This window comes from Zingiber officinale, chromosome 2B (genome assembly GCF_018446385.1).
Source record: "Zingiber officinale cultivar Zhangliang chromosome 2B, Zo_v1.1, whole genome shotgun sequence".
In the NCBI taxonomy this organism is placed as follows: Eukaryota; Viridiplantae; Streptophyta; class Magnoliopsida; order Zingiberales; family Zingiberaceae; genus Zingiber; species Zingiber officinale.
The window spans coordinates 4,702,631-4,709,950 of NC_055989.1; positions in this window are offsets into that span (position 1 = coordinate 4,702,631).

The following is a 7,320-nucleotide window of genomic DNA, read 5'->3' on the forward strand; positions in this document are numbered from 1 at the left end:
TGGTGTCAAAGGGGGAGAAATGGGAAGGTTTAAGTTATTATGTGTAAAACTTGAAAATTAAGGATGAGAGCATATGTTAAGGGGGAACTTAGGCTTTATGCTTCATGTTTACATATTGCTTGTAATTTTCAATATTATTATTTGTGTCTAACTTAAACATATTGCCACACATCAAAAAGGGGGAGATTGTTAGTGCAATCGACCCAAGTTTGATTAGTATGATCATGGTTTTGATGTGTGTGTCAAAGAGTTTAAGTTATGTTTTCATATGTGTTTGAGTCTTGCAGGACTTGGTGAAACACACATGAGGAGCTTGGTGCAGCTAAGCTTGGGAAGCTCATCCTAGGGCTCAGATCCTTAAGTCGATGAAGGATGGTGTGGAAGACATTCGAGGGACCGCTGGACAAGGAGCAACGGAGTGGAACCTAGGGGAAGCGGACTTCAAGGCAATGTAAAGGATGACACGGAGAGGAGCCGCGAGCTTGGGTGCATCTGAGGGACGAAGGCCGAGGAAGAGGGCGACTCCGGAGAGAATGAGTGAGAGTGTGTAACCAGGGTAGTCGACTGCTAGAAGTTGCAGTCGACAGGGAGAGAACAAAAGTATTCTGTTCGCTCAGCCAATGGCTACCAGTCGACTGGTAAATGACCGTTGGCAAACCGTTGGTGCTGCGAAGTAGCTGTTGGCTACCTCCAACGGTGGCACCAGTCGATTGATGATTTTGGCAGTCGATTAGTGCCGAGATGAGTTGATATGTTGATCAACTCTCTCCTCTTATTTAAGGGAAGCTTTGGGGCATAAAGGAGGTCACTCATGCTTATTGAATAACTCCTAGTATTTGCCCAAAGTTTCAAAGTCTACTCCCTTCCTCTCAAACCTAAACTTCATTATTGAAAAAGAGGAAGAGATCTTTTGTGAGAGGTTTGCTCCACCGAGAAGGAGAAAGCTCTAGCCAGAGATTGTCGGAGATTGATCCACAGAAGGATCAAGAGTTCGTCCATCTCAAGGACACGCCGTGGAATAGGAGCAAACAATCTCCGAACCACGTAAAAGAATTGTGTTAGCGTTTGTATTCTTGCTTTGCTTTCATTGTTTTAGTTTTAGTATATTCCGCTTGTGTAAACTAACCGTGTAGAAAAGAAAGTAAATTGGAGGTGACCTAGTTATTCAACCCCCCTTTAAGCCGACCACCGATCCCTAACATACACCTCTATCACCTATTATTTTTTAAATATCTTTTATTAAATTTCTAACAAAGATGGGAAGAAAATTGGTTTTATATATATATATATATATATATATATATATATATATATATATATATATATATATATATATATATATATATATATATATATATAACTAAATTACTTAAATAGTTCTTAAAACAAATAACTACAAGTAACATTTTGTACTGGTCATATGGTCCAGAATTTATTCTACGAAAGGAAATATTTAGCTAATGCAGAAACTAAATTGGAAGGTTTTCGGATTGTACTGTCATTGTCCTGAGCTGGCTTATTGATCATTGCCTTCTGTCTCATTACCTGAAAAAGTTAAAATCTATGAGTCGAGAGATTCAGCATGCTTAAAGTCGTATTATACAATAGTTAGCACTTATAATTTAGTGTACTAAGGGGAACACATGCTAGGCAGCTTAGGATTTGCCTACATACATATCATGAACATAAGCATAGGCATCTTCATAAGCATAAGAGCACAAACATAAGTATGTAAATAAGCTATGAATAACAATAGACTTGATCCTAAGCATGTACATAAGCATACGAGCATAAACATCAACATTTGTTGGTTGCTACTCGGAAAACCTAATGGTTCCACTGTACAAAAATTTTGTACAAAGATATGAACCTTTTCCTAGCTACAATGTGTTCTTTTAAATTAAACTCGGATCGCCTGCGGAACTTAACACGTTTGATCCTAAGTTTAATTTATTTGTTCTTTTAGGTTTGGACTTGGATCTCCTGCGGAACTTAACACGTTCGATCCAAATCACCTAGGTTATTAATTCCATTAAATATTAATTTCCAAAATTGACTTCCAGGACTGCATGGCGAGGTACATGACCTTCTTGGATATTGGAACAACCACCACCGCCTAGACAAAGCATTTTAAGGAAAGCTAATATTTAATTTCCTTAAATAACTTTAGGTCAACAAAAAAGAACAATCAAATCACAAGGGAAAGAAAAATAAAAAAACACAACATCAAAAACTAATTCGAAATACTAGAATCGCATACCTCTTGTATTTGGTATTTTTACATGAAGATAAAACTAACATGATGCGGAAAACAATATTAGTTATACCTTACTTAGTAGATAATGACCTCTTGATCTTCTACCGTATTCCTCTTCTAATCTCGAACGTTGTGTGGGCAACGATCTTCCGAGACAAGGACCACCTAGCACCTTCTTCTCCTTCCTTTAAGTTTCGGCCAAGCTCAAAGCTTCCAAAGGATGAAGATCTTTTTCCACCAACCAAGCTCCAAGGGATGCAAGCTTTCTCTCCTTCTTCTCCAAGCTAAAATCCGGCCACCACTTGATCTCCAAAGAGGATGAGAGGTTCGGCCACAAGGATGGAGAGAAGAGAAAGGGAAGAGGTCGCCCACACCAAGGAAGAAAAGAGGGAGAAAATAATAGAGGTTGTTCACATTGAAGGCACCCAAAACACCCTCTTTTATAATCCTTAGCTTTGGCAAATAAGGAAATTTAATTACAATAAAATTTCCTTAACTTTTCTTGACATGAATTAATTAAGAAAAATTAAATAAAATTTCCTAATTAACCATGTCATGGTCGGCCACCTCATGGAGAGCAAACAAGGTAATTTTCAATCAACAATTAAAATTCCTTATTTGTCTTCGGAAATTTTAAAAAATAAAATTTTCCTTTAAAATACCTTCATGGTTGATCAAAAGAAATTTTTATAATTTTAATTTTTCAGCATGTGAATAATTTACAAAGAAGAAAAATAAAATATCCTTCTCATCTACAAATAAGGAAAGAAATTTTATCTCTTTCTTTAATCTTTTGTAGAAACTTATAAAAGAGATATTTTAATTTTTAATCTCTCCAATAAATTATATCTTCCACATAAGAAAATTTTAAAATTAAAAGTCTTTTCTAATTTAATAGGGCCGGCCACCTAAGCTTGGGTTCAAGCTAGGGCCGGCCACCCATGGACCAAGGTTTGGCCGGCCCTAGCTTGATCCTCAAGCTTGCTTGGTCGGCCCCTACACCATGGTTATGAAGGTGGGTATAGGTGGATATAGTACTCTATAACTAAGAGGCTATGATAGGGACCGAGAGGAGGAATTGATTTTGGTCTCCCGATAAAATTAACCATCCCGTGTTCGCCCCGAACACACAACTTAATTTTATCAATAATAATTCATTCCACTAGAGAACTATTATTGAACTACCGCATCAATCCCAAATTATATTTTTGGGCTCCTTCTTATTATGAGTGTGTTAGTCTCCCTGTGTTTAAGATGTCGAATGCCCACTAATTAAGTGAGTTACTGACAACTCATTTAATTAATATCTTAGTCCAAGAGTAGTACCACTCAACCTTATCGTCATGTCGGATTAAGTCCACCTGCAGGGTTTAACATGACAATCCTTATGAGCTCCTCTTGGGGACATTATCAACATAGATCACTAGGACACAATTTCCTTCTATAATTAACAACACACACTATAAGTGATATCATTTCCCAACTTATCGGGCTTATTGATTTATCGAACTAAATCTCACCCATTGATAAATTAAAGAAATAAATATCAAATATATGTGCTCGTTATTATATTAGGATTAAGAGCACACACTTCCATAATAACTGAGGTCTTGTTCCTTTATAAAGTAGTATAAAAGAAACGATCTCTGATGGTCCTACTCAATACACTCTAAGTGTACTAGTGTAATTATATAGTTAAGATAAACTAATACCTAATTACACTACGACCTTCCAATGGTTTGTTCCTTTCCATTTTGGTCGTGAGCTACTATTTATAATTTATAAGGTACTAATAACATTATCTTCTGTATGTGACACCACATACTATGTTATCTACAATATAAATTAATTGAACAACTACAAACAAATGTAGATAATTTGACCAAATGTGATTCTTTATTCAAAATAAATGTTTACAAAAGCTTAGGCTTTCAGTATACACTCTAACAGTAAATAAGCTAAGTATAGAAATACACATAATCATGAGCATGAACATATACAATCATAAACATAACCGTGTAGGGTTGATAAGCTCCAAGGCTAAGCTCACCGGTCACACTCAACCATATAGAATTTGGTGAACTTCCAGGCTAAGGACACCAGTCACACTCAATTACATAGGTTTAGTGAGCTCCCGGGCTAAGGACATCGGTTACACTCATCCATATAGATTTGGTGAGCTCCCAGGTAGACCCGACCCGGGGCTGGGTCTGGCACGGGCCTGGCCCGGGTCTGTAATAGGGTCAATAGGCCGGTTGCCCATTGACCCGGTTCACCAGGTCGAACCGAAACCGGCCCGGCAAGTTATTTGTACAAAATCGACGAACCGCCGGTTAATCGTCGGTTCGACCCACCGGTTCAATATTTATTTATTTTTTTTTTGACCGGCTTGAATCGTCGGTTAACCGGCGATTCATAACCGTTGGAAGAGGGTAGGAGTTTTTTTAGATATTTTTTTTCAACGGTCAGTATCATTTGACCATTTTTAATCAATGACTATAATTTAATGTATGTTACTATCAAAACTCTATAAATAAAGAGTTTATTTCATCATTTTCACACACATCTTCTCTACTTTTAATCTCAATTTCGTATTCTCTACACGCTTTCATTTCCATTTTTCAATTACAATGAAAGGAGGTTGCGGAGGTGCATCATCTCGAGCTCGGAATAAAAAGGAAATAATGAATTCGCGAGAGAAAAACCCCAACATTCAATTCACCGATGATGAGATCAAGTATCTTCCGAATCCGACATCCGAAACACAAGGAAGTACCGATGCAATTACTTCTAAGGTTCGGGAACTTCCTCCTCTAAAGTCTTCTATTTTTACTAAACATTTTGAGAAGGTCACTCTTCCGTCGGGAGAAATGCGTGCAAAATGTAAGCACTGCAATGCTTCCTACAAATTCCAAGCCGACGGCGGCTATGTGTCGTTGAAACGACATGTAGAAACGAAGCACCCGACGGAATATGGACTCGACCGTTCTCAAACATAATTATCAAGATTTTCTTCAACTACCGGTAGTACCGATTCTGGTTTATTTTTATATTCGGATAATAAATTAAGAGAATTATTAGCTAAATTTGTTTCCGTAGAACATCTTTCTTTTAGTTTTGGATCTAAATGCACATTTGAAGATTTTTGTAAAGAATCTCTTAATCCATGTGCTAAACGTGTTCCTAGGACTACACTTACTCGTACAATTAAAAAATTAGTAAAACAAGGAAAAAAGAATTTCACTACAAGAAAATTGGGATTCTACAACACTTAAACGACAACGCTTTTTATAAAAAATGTTGTCTATTTTTTTTTAACAACGCTTTTAGTGAAAAGCGTTGTCTATTTCATTATTTTCTTATTAATAGACAACACTTTTCTAAAAACCGTTGTCTATTAGTGATTTTTACGGGTCAAAGACAACACTTCATAAAAAGCGTTGTCTATTAGCCTTTTTTTTAATGTCTACGACAACGCTTTTTAAAAAGTATTGTTTATTGTTAAGTTCTCATCTAAATCTTGATTAATACAAACCGTTGGATCTAAATCTTGATTAATACAAACCATTGGATCTAGGTAAGGAGTAGAAAACCCGAACCCTTCTCCCAACTCCTATCTTCCGATCGTTTTTGATCCCGAACCCTTCTCCCAACTCCTCATCTCACGCGGCCTTCTCCATCCAACTCCTCTCCGGCAAACCCCTCTCTGGCGAACCCCTCTCCGCGAACCACTCCTCCAAACTCCTCTCCGTCAAGACCGCGGGATTAATCTCTTTGCCTCCGTCGCTTCCTTCACACTGCCCAATCTCTTTGATTCGTGGGATTAATCTCTTACCCGTCCGATATCGAGCAGTTCTTCCTTTTGCTTCAACGGGCGAAGGCGAAAAGGTTTCCTTTTGAACTCTCCGGCGGAACGCGAGCGTCCCGCGAGAGCGTTGCTTCGATTCGTGGGTATCCAGTCCGATCTCCGGCTTACGGCATTCGTTCACGCAAGGTACTCGATATTTGAAGCCCTCTGGATCGCTTCGTGTTCTGCTAGAGAGATCTCTAAGCTTTTTTTGTCCTCGATTTGTTTTAGAATTTAGATCTCGCTTCTGGATCCCTTCTGAACCTGTTCGGATCGATCCTTTTCTGGAGATTTGCCTTCCGTTCTGGTTTGCTTCTGTTTTTTTTTTCCTCTTGCTGTTTGAGCCTCGTGCAGTAGCTTTTGGCTCCGGTTACAACCATAGTGGCATTTACGTTTGCCCGTTGGAGTTGGGTTTGATGTGGTGATTTGATCTGGTGTTGTAGGGTTTAGAATCTAGTTGCTGCTTGCATGGGAGATGGTAGCGCCATGGCTATCGAAGTCATGAAGATTGAGCTGAGTTGTGTGGAGAACAAGCAACCGGGGGCTGCTTCGAGTTCATCCATGTCTGAAGGAAGTTATGGGTTTTCTGGGATGTCTCCGTCCGTTTGTAGCTCCTCGAGGTCTTCCCCATCCCATAGGTACTGCTTAGTTTGTTGTATTACGATTTGGATGCTTAATATGGAATGTTACTGTTCAATCTTTGCCCTTTTACTCACCATTGGTTTCCTGTTGAGTTTTTACTGTTTAATTTACTTGAAATTTTGCAATCTGCATTTTTTTCTACAGTTTTGACTGTTCAATTTCTATAAGATGCAGAGAATCTTTGTCTGAGTTAACTAATCAGTGTTAAGTTTGGTTTTTTATTAGCCTGTATGTATGAGTTCTTACTGTAGGGATCGAGTCAAGTCTGCTTTATCATCACTTGTTTATTTCGATGCTACTCAAAGAACACTGAATCGATCAATCCCAATAAGGTAGACACTCAAATATGCTCATTAGAACTGCCCTTAGTAGATACAAATAGGTGGTCTTTGTATGCAAAAGGTTTAGGAAGGTAAAGATTCTTATACAAGAAAGAAAAGGTTCATTCTTTGTGAGAAAAATAATATAGTGTTTAATCAGTTAAGCTTTACCTAAATAAAGTGGTTGTTCTTTGTCTAATTAGTTGTAAGATGTTATAGATTTTAAAATGTGAGCTAATGTAATATTTTGTGAC